This window comes from Taeniopygia guttata, chromosome 3, assembly GCF_048771995.1.
Source record: "Taeniopygia guttata chromosome 3, bTaeGut7.mat, whole genome shotgun sequence".
Classification (NCBI taxonomy): Eukaryota; Metazoa; Chordata; class Aves; order Passeriformes; family Estrildidae; genus Taeniopygia; species Taeniopygia guttata.
In genome coordinates, this window is record NC_133027.1 from 35,716,059 (window position 1) to 35,733,258 (window position 17,200).

The following is a 17,200-nucleotide window of genomic DNA, read 5'->3' on the forward strand; positions in this document are numbered from 1 at the left end:
AACTGAGAGGAGACTAGAAAACTGTCTCAAACATACTGGGCATATGTTCTTTAGGGAAGGAAAAATTTTGGGTCATCTAATTGGTCACTCCCAGGTCCTGCATTTTAGTGTGAAATACACTGCATTTTAGTGTGAAAAAGGAGAATAAATTTTAAATGTGGCAGTATTGCCATCCCAAGTCACCCACTTCTGTATCTTTAGCTTTTTGTGGAGGCAACACAGTAAATGACATCAGCAGCTCAATTTAATTAAAATCAACTATTTTCCAGTGGATTTTTGCTAACTGAAGTAATTATCTGCACTCTGTGTGATGCACTCAGAGCTATATACCAGCAATGCAAAAAGGCTTGGGGGGTGGAATGCCAGCAATAGCTTCCTTGGTTGTGGCACTATATACTTATCCCTGAGGTACCAGATGAAACCTGAAAATTTGTTCTCGGTGTAAATGGAAAACAAGTGTTAAAAAGACCTGTTCTAGATAGATAAAAGAGCTTTGTAGTTGACTCTGAAAAGAACTTAACCTTCTGCCAGAGACCCTGCCTGTGGACGTGAAGAATCTTGCAATTACTGGCTGTTCCATTTGTCAGCAAATACGTTGTTGTAGAGAATATTGTGAAGATATGTTTCTTCAGTCTGTAAAGTGGTTGCATGAGAAAAGCCAGCGAGGCAAGAAGGGCTATAATGAAAAGCAAAAGCACTTAAAACTCATTGAAGTTATTAAGGCATAACATGCTATGTTATGTATATAATTTTGTTTCTTAGGAAGTGCCTTGCAGGGATTTGCAAATACTATCTACTAAATATGCTGCAGTAGTTGCACTTGTCCTCTAACTCCTTTCACTGTTCAGGTTCAGTTTCAGTTTGCATGTGATTTCACATTTCCCACGTGCTTGAGCAGAGATTCCCCTGCAGCCCATGGTGCAGATCATGGTGAGGCAGCTGCCCCTCAGTGGAAATCCATGTTGGAGCAAATATCCAACCTGTGGGGCAGATATGCCATGGAGCATCTCACCCTGGAGCAGGGGGATGCCTGAAGTAGGCTGTGGCCCTGTGGAATGCCTGTGCTAGAGCAGGCTCCTGGAAGGACCTGTGGCCTCGTGGAGCAAGGAACCCACATTGGAGTAGGTTTGCTGGCCCCATAAGGGGACCCACACTGGCCCAGTCTGTCCCTTAAAGGCTGAACCCTGTGGAAGGGACACATACTGAAGCAGTTAATGAAGAACTGCAGCCTGTGGGGAAGATCCATGTTGGAGAAGTTAATGAAGTAAAGTTCATGAAGGACTGTCTCCTGTGGGAGGGACCCCATGCTGGAGCAGGGGAAGAGTGTGAGGAGTCCTCCCCTGAGGAGGAAGGAGTGGCAGAAGCATGTGAGGAACTGACCAAAGCCCCCATTGACCATCGTCTTGTTCTGCTGGAGGCCAGCATGTGGAGAATTCGCGAATGAAGATGAGCCTGGGACGATGTAGGGGTGGAGGGAAGATGGATTTTATATTTGCTCTTATTTCTCATTATACTACGCTGATTTGATTGACAATAAATTAATTTCCCTAGGTTGAGCCTGTTTTGCCCATGACAGTAATTACTGAGCGATCACCTTTATCCTCATCTATACCCAGGAGCCTTTAGTTGTATTTTCTCTCCGATATCCAGGTGAGGAGGGGAATGATAGAAAGACTTTTGTGGGCACATGCACATAGTGTCCAGCTAAGCTCAACCCACCTCTGTCAGTAAAAAGACATTTTGTAAGTCCAATCTTTGGACATGTGACAAGATGGCCTTTGTAATGTTATCCAGATAATCTGTAGTGATTTAAAATTCTATTGTCGTTTCTGTATCACTAGTTTTATTATTTGATTAAAATCCAGCAGAGCATTAAGGATTAAATTTGTCTGAGGATGAATGATTTACAATTAGTTAGAAAAAATGAAGGCATTAAAAAATATGCCAGGTTAATTTATTTGACAAATGAATGTAAAGCTACTTACACTTGGCAGTTAGGATATGGCATGGTGGTATCCAGCCTGGGATTTGTATAATTAATTTGTATGACGATATATGCTAATACCAAGCTTTTAGTATTTTCCATTTAAATGTCAATAATACTACAGTAATGTTGACATATAGCTTTCTAAAACACTACATGTTCTTAATTTGTTTATGTTGGCAACATTTGTTATTTTACAGTAGTATAGGAAACACCCAGTGGTGACTGATTTAAGCCACTCACTGCCTGTTTCAGTTGGGTCATGATTTTGCTGTAACTACAGGATCAACACCCTAATTTGCAGCACTGCAAATGTAAAGAAATAAACTGTTCCAAAAAGTCTAACTGGGCACATTTATGTCTGTGGGTATTGTTGCCTTAGGCTGTTGCAGTCAATTATTGTGAAGGGTTTGTATGTTCCATATCCATTACTTCACATAGATATTAATTGTGTTCCATATATTTTGACAGCTGTTTAGCCATGAGGTGGTATTTTCATAGAAGTATCTATTTATATGGCATGATTTCAGGCCATAATAGTAATTATCTACTCTAGGTATACCACGGTATATGTTAAGCTGAAATAGTTTCTTCCCATACATATCACTTTATGGTAATCTCCACTCAATTTTATCTGCCATTTTATTACCTGGACACTCAGTGAGTATCAATCACATACCACTTGCCATGTATTTTTGTAGCTCTTCATACTGGCCACCATTTTGGGGAGGGGAGAGGAGGGGAGGGGAGGGGAGGGGAGGGGAGGGGAGGGGAGGGGAGGGGAGGGGAGGGGAGGGGAGGGGAGGGGAGGGGAGGGGAGGGGAGGGGAGGGGAGGGGAGGGGAGGGGAGGGGAGGGAGGAAGGAAGGAAGGAAGGAAGGAAGGAAGGAAGGAAGGAAGGAAGGAAGGAAGGAAGGAAGGAAGGAAGGAAGGAAGGAAGGAAGGAAGGAAGGAAGGAAGGAAGGAAGGAAGGAAGGAAGGAAGGAAGGAAGGAAGGAAGGAAGGAAGGAAGGAAGGAAGGAAGGAAGGAAGGAAGGAAGGAAGGAAGGAAGGAAGGAAGGAAGGAAGGAAGGAAGGAAGGAAGGAAGGAAGGAAGGAAGGAAGGAAGGAAGGAAGGAAGGAAGGAAGGAAGGAAGGAAGGAAGGAAGGAAGGAAGGAAGGAAGGAAGGAAGGAAGGAAGGAAGGAAGGAAGGAAGGAAGGAAGGAAGGAAGGAAGGAAGGAAGGAAGGAAGGAAGGAAGGAAGGAAGGAAGGCTGCAATTTCTGCTAAGCTAGTAAAAATAACAACTCAAAAGTCAATGTTCTTGCAACTAATTTGGATGCATGTTTTGGTGAGGAGTATGACAGTACAGAACACCATCTTCTTTGTAATTTATATCACGGAGAAAGAAATTTGTGTAAACAGCCAACCCTCAAGTATTGGAATTTTCTCCCCTTAATCTGTTTTTTCTTGCATAGAAGTGTAAAGCAGTGGCATGGGAAAACAGAATGATTAAGTGTTTTTATTGTGAGATATTTAGTTTCAAGACAATCTCTGGTACGTACTTTGGAAGTGATAAAACAGTGTGGATCCAATCTTCCCATAAAAGACAAAACTCTAGAAATCTTGGAGAGATAAATCCTACTTTAAATAAAGATCTGGATTACCATTCCCATTTTTAAAAAATTTCATTATTATAGTATCCTAAAAAATTACAAAGGAAGCATTAGGACCACAAAACGTAAGCTTTCAGATTTCATTCTAAAAATCTTTGGACTTTTATCCTTTAATTAAGGATTCACAGTTATTTCCCCACAAGAACACAAGTATTACGTGAAGGATATATAGTCTTAAAAATTCTTGTTACCTTGCTGTTTGATTTCATTTTTTTCTTTAAATTTATCAAAATAATTTATTCTTTAATGTATCTTCGGGTCCTAAAATGTTGATTTTTTTAAAAGAAATTATATTTCAAAATTATCGTTAATTATACTTACAACCCACATCCAGAAAAAATAATTGTATTCTTCTCTAATTTTCATCGTAGGAGACAGTTGCAATAAAGTAGCTCGTGATTAATTGCACCACAGTCAGAATGGGATTTACCTCCTCTAAATTTAGCCACCTAAGAGCTTGGCAAGTGTAAAGTATTCCAAAAAGGTAACTTTAGCCATTCAAGCTAGTCTTTCTAGGTTCCCTCTACAGTTTTCAGCAGATTCAGAGCCAAAAATCCTAACTGCTGTGCACTGAGCCTTGAAAGCCTAAGTAAATGCTCCTCCTTTGGCTGACACGCCTTACTAGCCCTCCTCATCTTCACTCTAGTAGTAAAATTGCCTTTGATAGCTCCTAAAAACAAAAAGCATCTCACCTTAAAACAGATGGAGTGGAAAAAGCTACAGAATATTGTGAGCTAGTAGACTGATTTGCTTTTTTTCCTCCATTGCTAAATACAGTTTCTGGAGAAAAATCAGAGAAAGACAATTAACTTAGTGAAAGATACAGATATTTTGAGTCAGAGGTAGTGAAAGCTTTGAAGCAACTTACATCTAAGTCGCTCAGGAAGAAATCCAAATTGGATACCTGGAACACATGAAAGAAAATAATTTGCAATTATTTTTACCCTGGTCCTGTCTCAGCTGAAATCAATAAACAAATGGATATGTATGAGGTTAAAGGTTGGTCTGAAGGTTTAGCTTAGCTGAAATAGTTGACTTAGAACTATGAACAGAATGAACAACAACAGTGAGGCATCTGATTCTTAGCACTTATTCCATTACACTGATATTGATACACTGAATGCGTTAAAGTATTATGAAAACAGTCAACAAAATGAGGAAGATAGGTCATTAATTTTTAAACAAATGCTTCTTTATGCAATTATTTTATAATATTCTTTTTAAAGAAACCCATTAAGGTAGTACTGGTTCAGTTATTTTAATATTTTTTTGCAAATTGTGATTTATGGCTTACTAGTTATATAAATTCTGTGGGCTCATACTCCATGTTGCAAATACTATCATGATGTCAATCTGTGTGCAATTTCATTTAAAAAAAATATACTGGAAAAAAATTACAGCTATGATAACAGTGGGCTGTGAGAGAAATAGCTCAAATGGCAATTTTTCCTTGGCATATGCTTTGAAGGGTTTATATTGTGTGGTGCTTAGGTCACTTAAATGCAAAAGTAGATCCTTGCTTACTTATTAGTTCTTTCTTATTGAATGGGTACAAACAATACAGTGTAAAAATTAACAAAGCTTCATATATTCTCACTTAGCAACTATGCCTGGTGTATGATAGGGCTACTGATTGTGGGTTTGTTCAGGTGACTTCCAGCATGTTCAGGGAACACAAGATGCTTTGGGCTGGATGAAAGTCTTAACAATGAGGCTTGCAGCTATTTCTGTGAGCTTCTGAATGCCCAAATTGGGAAATAATGCCCAAAGTAGATCATATGGGTATCACCTATTTATTTAAAATAAGCATCCTTTTTTTTTCTGTAAAGACAGCCCTAGATTCTGCTTTTCACCTTTTCTATCATATGACAGCAGTTGTGACTATCCCACAAAATTCACCCTCTACATGACATTCTCTACTTTCCTACCTTCAGGAGAAATTAAAATCTCTATTTGATCTTAATGAAATTATTCTGCTTGTAGATAAGGACCTGATCACTCTCTTTATCAATCAGCAATTCCTGAAACCTGCTGACATTCCATCAAACACAATAAGAGATTCATCAAGTCAAATACTTTAAAAAGGAGCCAGTGGTAAGGGAGTCTGAAAGCCCAGTGGGCTCCATTGTGGGGTCTCCATATTGTGAGATGTATTGGATTGACTGCACAATTACAAAGCACAAATCTTAATTTTGCAACTGTGTAATAGCACTGCATATAAAATCTAGGAAGCTATTTAAGACTAGCTAAATTGATTTTAAGGCTTTAGCTAATAACTGTAACTAGGGACTAAAATCAATGTGAGTAGAAAGATCTCTGCCAACTGTTTCAATCTCACTGTTGTGTGCTGGGAATGAAAGAAGGATAAGAAGGTTTTGACTAAACCAATTTAATTGTATATTAACAGGGTTAATAAATACATCTTTGTTCTTTTGACTGCTGAGATTTGATTGCCACCTTTTTGAATTGAGTGATCTGGACAAATGATGACTGAACCATGTAGTATTTTTAGCCCACTGAAGTTTTGAATCAAAATTAGTTAAAACTTTCATTTTTAAAATTATCTTAATTTCCACATAGACAACTGACATTTTTAGAACTTCAAATCTAAGCAATAATTTCAGTTTTGTAATGTTTGCTTCTTGCAAAACAATGGAATTTGACTTCTGCAAATATTAGCAGAACTGATTTGTTCTTTGGATAGCAGAATTGAAAAATAAAAGCTACTTAAATTAACAGAGGTACATAAGCTTGGCCCACTCTACAAACTAAAACTTTTATCCAGTAGTATTTCACACTTTTAGTAATTTACAATACTAATTAAAAATTATATCTTTTGAGAATTATGTCTTAGAAGTAAAAAAAAAAATCTTATCTGGAAGGAAAATAAGAATATTTCATATAAGAAGACATTTTCCTGTAGTCATCTCAAAAAAGACTCATTCTAGAATTAATAAATGAGACTCACCAGTCGTGATTCTGTATGTTTTACAAAAAAGAGCTGATTCAGTGGAACTGAAGGCAGTGTTTCCAATTCTTTCTGGCAAGTGGAATAATAAAGAAGTCAGAATGAAGTCAGGATCACACCATTATTTTTCTAAATAACTCCATTCAAGAAAACCTTAATTGAATATTTTAGAGTTAAGATAATAATCACATTGCTAAGCAGCAATGCAATTTGCTGAAGTCAACAAAATATGTAAAGAAAAATTCAAAGACAGTTAATTTCTCCATTAGTCATATCTTATTCCTTTAGGATTTTATTTTCTGTGCTTTAGTATTTAAACTCAGAGTCATATTCATGTGTTATTAAATCACTAACAATTGTTGTTTAAAAATCTTGGCTTCCTGAACCCAGTTAATAATCCAGATGAGCAGTCTACCTCCCTTAAGGAATTTTCCTATGTGGAAGCTGGTATGACCTCCACTTAAGAAGTTTGCATACATAATTATATTTTTGATGGGCTCTGCTTGTACACATAATTCAAAAAATAACTTGTAGTGAATTTTGTCCTAAAATTTGACCCATTATTTTTGCTTCTTTACTTTCACATCACCCATTTTAGTAAGTAAATAATACATTTTTTTTTTTGCCATGGGATACTCAAATAAATCAAATAACTAGTAAGTTATGCACTTGGCATCCTTACAGACAGTATATGCTTGCATTATTTGGCAAAAGGCAAAAGTACTCCTATGTATTGTAAGCAACACTTGATATCTATGAATAGTTAAGCTAAGAGAACAGTGGTTATGCTGTTCTAGGCCTGTGTAGCCACACATTTTGTAATGTTTGAATAAATTGCTGAATGAACTTCAGTGGCTATTACATTTTATGAGGTTTACAGAGGGCAGATGGCCCTTCTAAATATTGATAGCTGCCACATCCCCATTCAGACCTTTAACAAGATCCAAGAAGCAATGCAAATTAGTCCTTAAGTAAACAGTATTGATTGGTTGAACATTTTGACGTCTTGAAATCTCCGGGCATGTGCAAAATCCCAAGCCAGCTTAACTGGGTCTATCCTTTTTAAGTCCTTTTCTGCAGTTTGACTGATCTTGTAGGAAAAGTGCAGAAGAGTTGATGGAGTCACTGACAACTCTTTAACTTTCCTCAGCCATTCTGAAGTTTAAACAGTCTACCACGGGCTGGAGTAAAATCTTCCTGGGTTTGAGAGAAAGGGGTAAATAACTGGAACAAGGAATTACAAATGGGCTTGAAGAGGTTCTAAGCAAATTGGGGTGTTCATTCTCTGGAAGTTTTACATTATCCTAGAGAACTCCCTTTTATTGTGCTGTTAGCAACTGGGAAGCCTTTCTGCTGGTTGGATGCTTATTTAACTTGGAAGGCCAAAGCCATTTTGTTCTGCAGTAAGTGTTTAAATTAGGCATATATTCTTTAGTATCTATTTCCAAAGGAAATCAAGGGACCAGCTATTTCCATATATTTCTGGCATGCTACAGTTATTTTTCTAACCCATGTGACTACAAATGTTGGCTTCCTACTTTTACTCAGCACTGACTGTCAAAGCATAAGGAAGTATAAAGCCGATACACTGTAAATGAGCTGTCTTTTTTTAAAGTTCAGAGATAATTGAAATACAGAACAACATCATCACAGTTCTGAACATGGAAAAACATAATGCTTTCTGGAACAAAGGTCTCTTTTGTGCTCTGAGATAAAGCTTCTGAACTAACCAAATATGCTTAAACAGAAACTGATTGAAGACTGTGGCTTGAATGGCAGTTTTCAAATGAGGATATATTTTTAGATGCAGTTTATGAATTGCTAAACCCAAGATTTTCAAGTGGAAGTGCAGAGCTGTTGCTGCAACTGTTTGCTAACAATACTTGTGATTAAAACAGAACAGGTAATTGCACAAGCAGAGCAACTACATACATTTAGATTTCTTCCAAAACCTGTATTGTGACAACTGAAGTAATACATGTGCATATGTATTTCATCCCATGCTGCAAAAATTAATTTATTATTTGTGTTATAATTGCTTATGTAATCTCCATCTCAAACCAGGACTCTACATTAATCTGCTAATATATATTGTAAATGGCATACAGACAGAAAGGAGAGTACAAAGAGATAATAAAATAATGGTGGTCTGCATGATTGGTTTTGTTTGGTTTTTGCTCATCAATAGCCTAAATGTGATAAGTATTCTTTGTGCATCACAGAAAGGGAGAGCTTTAAGAAAGCATTTGAAGGGGCCTTATGAAGTAAAAGAGAAGCGCCTTTTGAAGTGAAATGGAGAGAGCCAACAGCAGAAGCAGTTGAACTGTGATGGTGTTCACTCCAACACAATGTGTGGGAAGCACTGGATGATGTTACAGGCAGTGAGAGGAGCTGGCAGCATAAATAACAAGCAGCACCTTAATGAATAGAAAATGAGGTTTGATTTCTGGTAATAATCTGAATGTATATAAATGTTTGCCTCTGCTGCAAGCAAGGTGAGGTTTGTAGAAATACAAGATACAGGCAAACCCTTTCTTAGGGAGTTTTGACAAAACATACAGCTAAGGAGGATTTGGTAACTGAGTCACGTGTTGTTTTTTAGTTTAAAAAAAATCTTGGCTGAGCAGAAGTATAAGAAGTATATGGATGGTGATAATTCTGAAGAGTATCAGTTTTCCATTACAAGTTGGAGCTATAACTTTCCATTTGTTTTAACTTGCATGAAATTCATTCTAGAGTCAATCTTCTCACATCTGTTTTGTTTTAATGTTGTTACACTCTGCAAGGAGACTGTGGTTTAGAGAGTTAATCAGAAGAAAAAATTGTAATGGGTGGAGGAGGAGAATCTATGTGGTTATTGAATCCCCACTATTGTTTTTCTCTCTTGAGACCTGCTACAAAGTGAAGTGAAAAAGAACCCCTTTCACTCATCTTACTTAGAGCTTTGGGTTTGTCTCCCTTACCTTATTAGTTGTACCAGCAAAAAGACTAAATAAATTAATAGAGATTAATATGATATTGGTATCAAACAATCCAATTTACAATTGGTAGAATTGTTGAAGATGTCACTGAAGATGCATTCTCTAGTACATTTAATTCAAAGAGCCATTCAAAATAAGAAGTGCAGGTATTTTGGGATAATAAATAAACCAACATGCTACTTTTGATTTGCTGATACCCCTGACAGTATTGGTCTGATTTAACTACTTCCAGGTTCTAGCGGTGTCCTGCTCTGCACTGTTAGAACATTGTGTGTTCTATTGTGTTATAGCTGAGACAATCTACTAGAGAATTGTGAAGCAGGAATGAACAGAAGCAGAACTTTTCCCAAAAAAACTTCAGCTTGTATCATGGTTAATTCAGCTTTTGTTTTTCCAATTACCCTCTGGACTTATGCCCAAATTTACAGTTTTCCCAAGCAATATCAGAAAAAGAAAACAATAAAATATTTCCTAGTTTCTGTCATCTTTTTTTCTTTTTGTCAGAGAAGTTAACATATTTTGTTAATTTGCCTACCACAGGGGGAAAAGATGCATGCTGTATCTTCCTTCTTCTCTTTCCTTTTTCAATATACTGCTCTTCTGAGAGAAACCCCAGTGAGTCTTTTTGTGACTGCATGAGAATGCATCTTTCCTGAACCTGGGAGTGTCATGAAAGACAGTGAAAGGTCACTAGACAGTCTTAAGACATGTCTTTACTAAGATAAAGTTCAAATTTACATCAGACTTTATTAGAAAAAATAGGCAAACTCATTCGTCAATAGATATTCCTATTTATCTGTTGGTTGCCTTTGAGGGTACATCTGCTTGTAATCTCTTGGGAATGATGCTAGATCTCCAGACATCCTTAGGGCACCAGCATAGTTGGAATAACAGTCAGGAGATGTGATTCTCTTCAAGCGCTACTGCAGAAATCCATACTGAGAAAGTGTGAAGGGGTGTCTGATGAGGGCGAGGCATTTCTGCTTTTCCTCTTCTTGTTGAACTATTTACCGGGTTGTTAGCATATGGATATGATTCCAGCAGCAAACTGAAAACCTACAGGCAGCTTTAAAACTATCTGAAATATGCAGAGGCTTTGTGATCCAAGAAGGATGGTTATGAGTGATCACTTCCATCTCCTGTATTACCCACAAGAAAGATCCCCCTAAAGACCTTTAGCTGCAGCTGTGCTTTCCCTGTTACCAACGTGACCCAGTCCTGCCTAACACAGGGGTGGTCATAGGGGAGAATAAATGAATGAACACGAAGACACAGAAGACAACTACATGAGGTGAAAAACAGAAGATGGGAGACTGCACTAAAAACATGTCCTGGGTGCTATTTAGTCTTAGTTTTCCATGCCAGCTTCAGAGGCACAAAGGTAATGTGCATTTATCTGGGTGGCAACAGGGCATACTTAGCAACCCTGATGCCATATTCACCACGGGCTTTGTCACTCAATATAATGTTGTTTTCCTCCCAGTAATTATGGCTCTGAGATATCTAAAATGCTTGTGTTCATTTCAGCGGAAGCTTAAGTTTGAAGTCTAAAGTGAAACCTTAAAATTTCCACCATTATTAGTTATTACACTGTTAATAATTTTAGCAGAAATATCCAGCTATTTCAAGCTTGTTAATGGAATTTTTAAACAGTGTCAACAGGTTTCCTTCTGATCTGATCGGATACCTACATTTTCCTAAGAATTTAAAAAAAAAAAAAATTAGCCTTGTAATGAAAGAACATTCTGGAATGTGGTTTAGTAAATGGTCCTTTTTAAGTGTATTTTTTCCTCTCATGTTTGTATTAATTTTAAATTAATGCAGCTATAGTTGAAAAATTAGTCATGTACTCTCCTGGTCTCCTGGGCATGTTTACAATGGCAGTAAATGGTCTATGATTACCTTCAGTTAACACTGACAATAAAGACTGTACTCCATAATACCCATGAATTAGGGCCAATATCCCGTTTTTAAATGTATTTTTAAATGCAATTTCTGTTACTCCATGTTTCCCTACTTTGTCCATACTTCTGGAGGAATACTGCTTCAATATTCTGTTTGGAAGTTGAATACTCTGTTTGGAACTCAGTTTTATGCTGAATGTCACATTTTTTCCAGTAACATATTGCTGTTCATTCCTCTGATTTCTCAGACTTTTTAAGATGTGCATTTCACTGCCACTCACTCTCTGCTGGTTTGAACAGTGATATTAGGTGCCATGTCCCTTGCCAGTTCATCTTTCCCTGGATTCTCTTTCCCCTCTCTTGGGTCGATCATGCCGAAGGTAGCTAAAATCTAATTTTATCTAACATGTCAATGTCACTCTATTAACTTTCCTCTGTGGTATGCTGTTTCCATTATAGGAGTTTAGAGGCTTGGGGAGGGGATGAATATCCAGCTTTAGCCAGGCAAATTTGGGGTTTCTTCCAAAGCTTCTCAGAGTCTTTGTTCATGCACTTCTTTTCTCCTCACATCAATATGTCATTTATCCATATCATGGTATGCTGCATTAGCATCTGTAATTCACTGAATTTCCAGCAAAGCTCCTGATGGGCCGTGCAATGGGAATGCCAGTCAGAGGAAACTATTTCCTTCAAAGTACTATGCTCACAAAAATGGTGTGGGTTGGATTTTTTTTCCTTAACAGTACCTGCTTGCAACCTGCCAACACATTGCATGCATAAAAATATTTGCCAACTGACACATCTCCAGGAGTTCCTCTTCTTGTGGAAATTTTCCTTAAGGAAAATGTTCACTTTATATATATATGTAAAGTGAAAGTTAGATATATATAGATATGAAGTGAACAATATATGTGTATATGTATATATGTAAATAATTTCCAGGATATTACATATCAGGTAAGAATTGTAGGTTTTGTTTGTTTAGTAATGATGAGTGGGCAATCAACTCTGCTTTTCTACAAAATGCACAAATGTTAGAACAGTGAGCCTGTCCATCTTCATTTTCAACTGCTGCCCTAGAGGGACATAAAAATATGCTAAAAGTCAGGAGCTGGGTGGTGGCTGGTTTATTAACTGATTACTTTCTGCACTGTTAGAAAAGCATCTCTCCTGTAGGTCATATACTGAGGCAGAACCACATTTATTTTTTCTTGCTGACTCACTGAAATAAAAATGGTAGAATCAGAGAACATCATGTGTTGGAAGGGACCTTAAAAATGATCCTGTTCCAACCACACTGCTGTGGACAGGGACTCCTTTCACTCGACCAGGTTGCTCAGAGCTCCCTGCATCTGCTTGATTTGATCACAAACTTGATACATGTTTAACTCAGAGATGAGATTTCCTCTTTTTGCACTGCTACAAAGTGAGGTTTTTTTCACATCTATTACTTAGCCATATAGCTAGTTCTTAAACCCATATTGTAAAAATCAGGTCACAATTAGACACCTCAACTTTCACATCCCTCCTTTGTGTCATCTGTAAATTCCTGTGTTGATGACAGTGCGCTCATTGCTAACCTCCATGGATCTGGCACCACAGTACTTTAAACATCCAATTCTAAGTGGATACCTCACTGTACTGCTATAGTCCATTGGTCTATGCAGAATTCTCCTGAATTCTAGCATTTCAGGAGAGCTAGCAACGCTGTTTGTCATCCTCTCTGTCCCCATTGTGTGCACTGTTAAACAATTACACGATGTATTCCAGTTTTTGCATCTTTTTCAAGTTCTCAAAGGCAGGGTCTCTAACAGAGGCCTGTTTCATTCAGGGTTTCAGTCTAACTGGTCAGCACTGTGTCACAGGCACCTCTGAACAGCACAATAAACAACCCCACTGGTCCACAAAACAAAAGGGCCTCTGTGGCAACAGGCTGCCACAGAAGAGACACTACCATGGAGACTATTCGTGATCCTGTAAGAAATATCCATTGTATTTCACATCCCTTTGTGCTGAAAGCAGTAGGAAATATCTCACGTTCATTCATCACGAGCCAATGAGTTACCCCAAGTTTAGAGTTTGGGAATTGGATAAGTGTTAAAACTCACTAAAAATAGTCTAGGACCAAAAATCTGCCTGGGATAAGAAAAGTAGAAAGGAAGGAAAACATATATCAGCTGAGCTGGAAGAGTACCCACAAGCTTCAACTTGAGAATTAAAGAAGAAAAGGGAGTTACCTGCTCTACCCAAGTAATCATTAGTTTTGGAATAAAGCACATGGGTGCTTGTATACATAAGTAGAAGAAGATCTGAAGAGAAAAAGGGAAGAGATTAAAGCTGACTTCTTGCGGATAATACAATAACTTTTAATTTGGTTATAGGCATTTGCATTCTTTTTACATCCATGAACCTTGTTTCAGTTTTCCTGTGTTGCCTGTCTTCCCTTAATTCACATGTGAAAGAATATTTTGTGGGTAGGTGCAGTACAAGGAGTACAATTCAGAGGTTGCAGACAAGGCATGTTGTGCTGTGATCAAATATTTTTTGGATGTGTGCAAGACCCACGTGTTCATCCAGCACCGCAGGGCCAAATGACATTCCAGGAGCAGCTGCCCAGCCACTACATCCATGCTCAGTGTATGTTCCCTGCAGGGAAAATTGAAGCTCTTATATCAGATTTCTACCTTAAAAAAAAAAAAAAAAAAAAAAATCCAACAGAATCTTACTTGGAAGCATTTTGTAACCCATTTTGTGCATTACTTACCCCAAATTAAGAATACAAAAGTTCTGTGAATTCACTCAAATCCAGGCTAAAAATCTGATGGTAAAAACTGTGTTTTGGATTTAGTATGAGAACAATGTTGGTAACGCACTGATATTTTAGTTGTGGCTCAGCAGTGCTTACCCTGAGTCAAGGACATTTCAGCGTCTCGTGCTCTGTCAGTGAGGAGGGGCACAAGACGCCAGGAGGGAGCATGGCCAGGACAGCTGACCTGAACTGGCCAAAGGGATGTTCCACACCACAGAATGTCATGCCCAGTGTATAAACTGGGGGGAGCTGGCTGGGAGGTGCAGATCACAGCTCAGGACTGGGCTGGGCTTCAGTCAGTGGGTGGTGAACAATTGTACTGTGCATCACTTGTCTTTCTGGAGGTTTATTCCTCTTTTTTTCTTTTTTTTTTTTTTTTTTGATATCTCCATTTTTCTTACTGTGAATATTGTTATGGTTATTGTTCCCATAATGTCCTACTTTATTTCAATTATTAAAGTGTTGTTATTTCAATCTATGGGTTTTAACTTTTTCTAATTCTCTTCCCTATCCCACTGTGGTGGGGAGAGTGAGTGAGAACCTGTGAGGGGGATTAGTTACTGGCTGGGGCTAAACTATGACACAGAATTAAAGAAAAAATGGTTTAAAATAACTGATAGGTTGAAAGCACACTGATCCCATGACCCAGAGTTCAACAAACAGAAATGAACCTGCAGCATCTGTATTTTCTGAAAAACAAGAAAGAAAGTATAGGGTAAGGGGGATCAGTTTTACAAAGGATGATAGGCTACCAATAACAACCTGCTTTGTGCTGCACTATTCAGCATATTCATAAATGGTCTGGAAAAGAGAGGAGCAGTCAGTGACAAAGCCTGATGAGGATATTATTTAGGTTAATAAAGATGAGATGACCTTGATTATGTGCAGGAAAGTTTATGGGAGTGACCGTGCAATAAAATTGCAGTGGAGTTGAGTGTAGATACAAAGCGTTCCACAAGAGGAAAAGGGCCCTCACTTCAGATATGAAATGGCAAGATCTGGTCTGGTCATTACTTCTTAGGAAAAAGAGTCCTGGAGTTATGAAAATGGCCCTATGGGAACATCAGCCTGGTGATCACCAGATTAAAAATATAAAATAAATTTTAAAAGTACTAGTAAGTATTAAGAAATCAGCCAAGAACAAAATAAATAATATCTTTTTGTTGCCACAAAAATCCATATTTTGCTTGCATCTTCTGTATAGGTAAAGAATCATAGAAATATTGGTTGAGAGGGACCTCTGCAGGTCATCCAGCTCAACCTTTCCATTGAAGCAGGATTACTGCCAACACTAGGTCAGATCAGCTGTAGCTTTGTTTATCTGAGTGTTGGAAACCACCAAGGATGGTGATTCCACAACCTGTCTGGGTAATTTGTTCCAGTGTTGCATGTTCCTTTTGGTGAAGAAATTTTTCCCCGTTACCAGTTTGAACGTCCCTAGCTGCAGCTGTAGCTCAACACAGCTGCCCAATGTGAGTAAGCTGTTGCTCCTTGCCACGGCCAAGAAGTGTTTAGCTGCATCTTCCTTCAGATGCTTCTCTGGTCCCTGAACTTCAGCAATAGGATGGAAAACAGGAAAGTTTTTGATGTAAAGCACAGATAACTTAAATAGAATTCTTCAGGGTAGGAGAGGAGTTACAGAGTATATGATAGAGAACTAGTGAGCATCAAATGAAGATAGCAGTAGCCAGGTTGAAAAGACACTAAAAGAGGCAAGATTTCACACAAAGATATGTTTGACCTGAAGAATTTGTTACCAGACCAGGCTGTAGATACTACAGATCCGTATAGGTTAAAGGGAAGATGAGCAAGAACCCGACAGACAAATCCAGTGAAGGTTACTAGATCATAGAAACTGCACCTGCCTCATAAAGTCTCTGAGTCTGAAATATTGGTGGCAGTGAAAGTGCTGGAGGGAACTACTGCCTTCAGTAATGCAACCTGATATTGGTCTAGCAAAGCCCTTGGTTTCACCCAGTGTGGAAGCTCTCATGTTCAATATATCATTTGAAAAACTTAACTACTTTGCCTACATTTCTGTCTTGCCTTGCTAATTGCGTTGGTAATTCTTCAGGTCATTTTCTCTGGCACATTAATTATTATTATATTATTGTTATTTTTCTTTGTTTTTAAGTTGTGCACACAAACAACAACAAACCCAGAATTGCAAATGAAATCTACATTTTGAAGAAATAAGCCTCAGTCTTCAAAATGAAACTGCAGGCTGCAGTTTGCTGGGCAAAGCCTAATCTCCAATCTCTTTATAAATTTGGTCCACTAAGTTTTTGAAGTCAAGGCTTTTAAGGGAAGGATATGCTTATGATTAAAACAATGAAGCAGGACTCTGGAGATCTCACTCTGATCTCCAGCAATGCCACAAATTTCCTGCTGGTTTTGGCAAATCAATGGGCCTTCATTTAGCATGAAATGAGTTTTCAGCAGATGAACTCAATGGAAGGGTTTGGATTAAGCACTAGCAGAACTGCTTAGTGAGGGTACGTTTCACCTTGTGCGTTTGTGTGGCAGTGGAAAGCTTTGAGGAGGGAGGGCCCTGCTGTAGTGTCAGGGGGTGATCCAAGGAGGAGAGACCTCCACACAAAGCTTTCTGCCTGGCGAGGAGAGACCACAGCAACACCGAGGGAAAGGAGGAAGGCAAAGAGGAACAAAGTGTGACGAGGAGAGGAGGAAGGTGCTTCTCACCTGGCCTCTGAGGCCCAGAGGAGCGGGAATGGTCCAGAGGAGGGGGGCAGGGAGGGCCCTGAGGAACAAGGCGCTCCGGAGGAGCGGGGCTGGGAGACAGGGGCGAGGGCAGAGAGGAGCGGGCAGGCCACGGTCCGTGGGAACGCCATTGCCCGCTCCTCGCCCTCCCCGGGAGCGCTCCGGCGGGGCAGGGCAGCGGC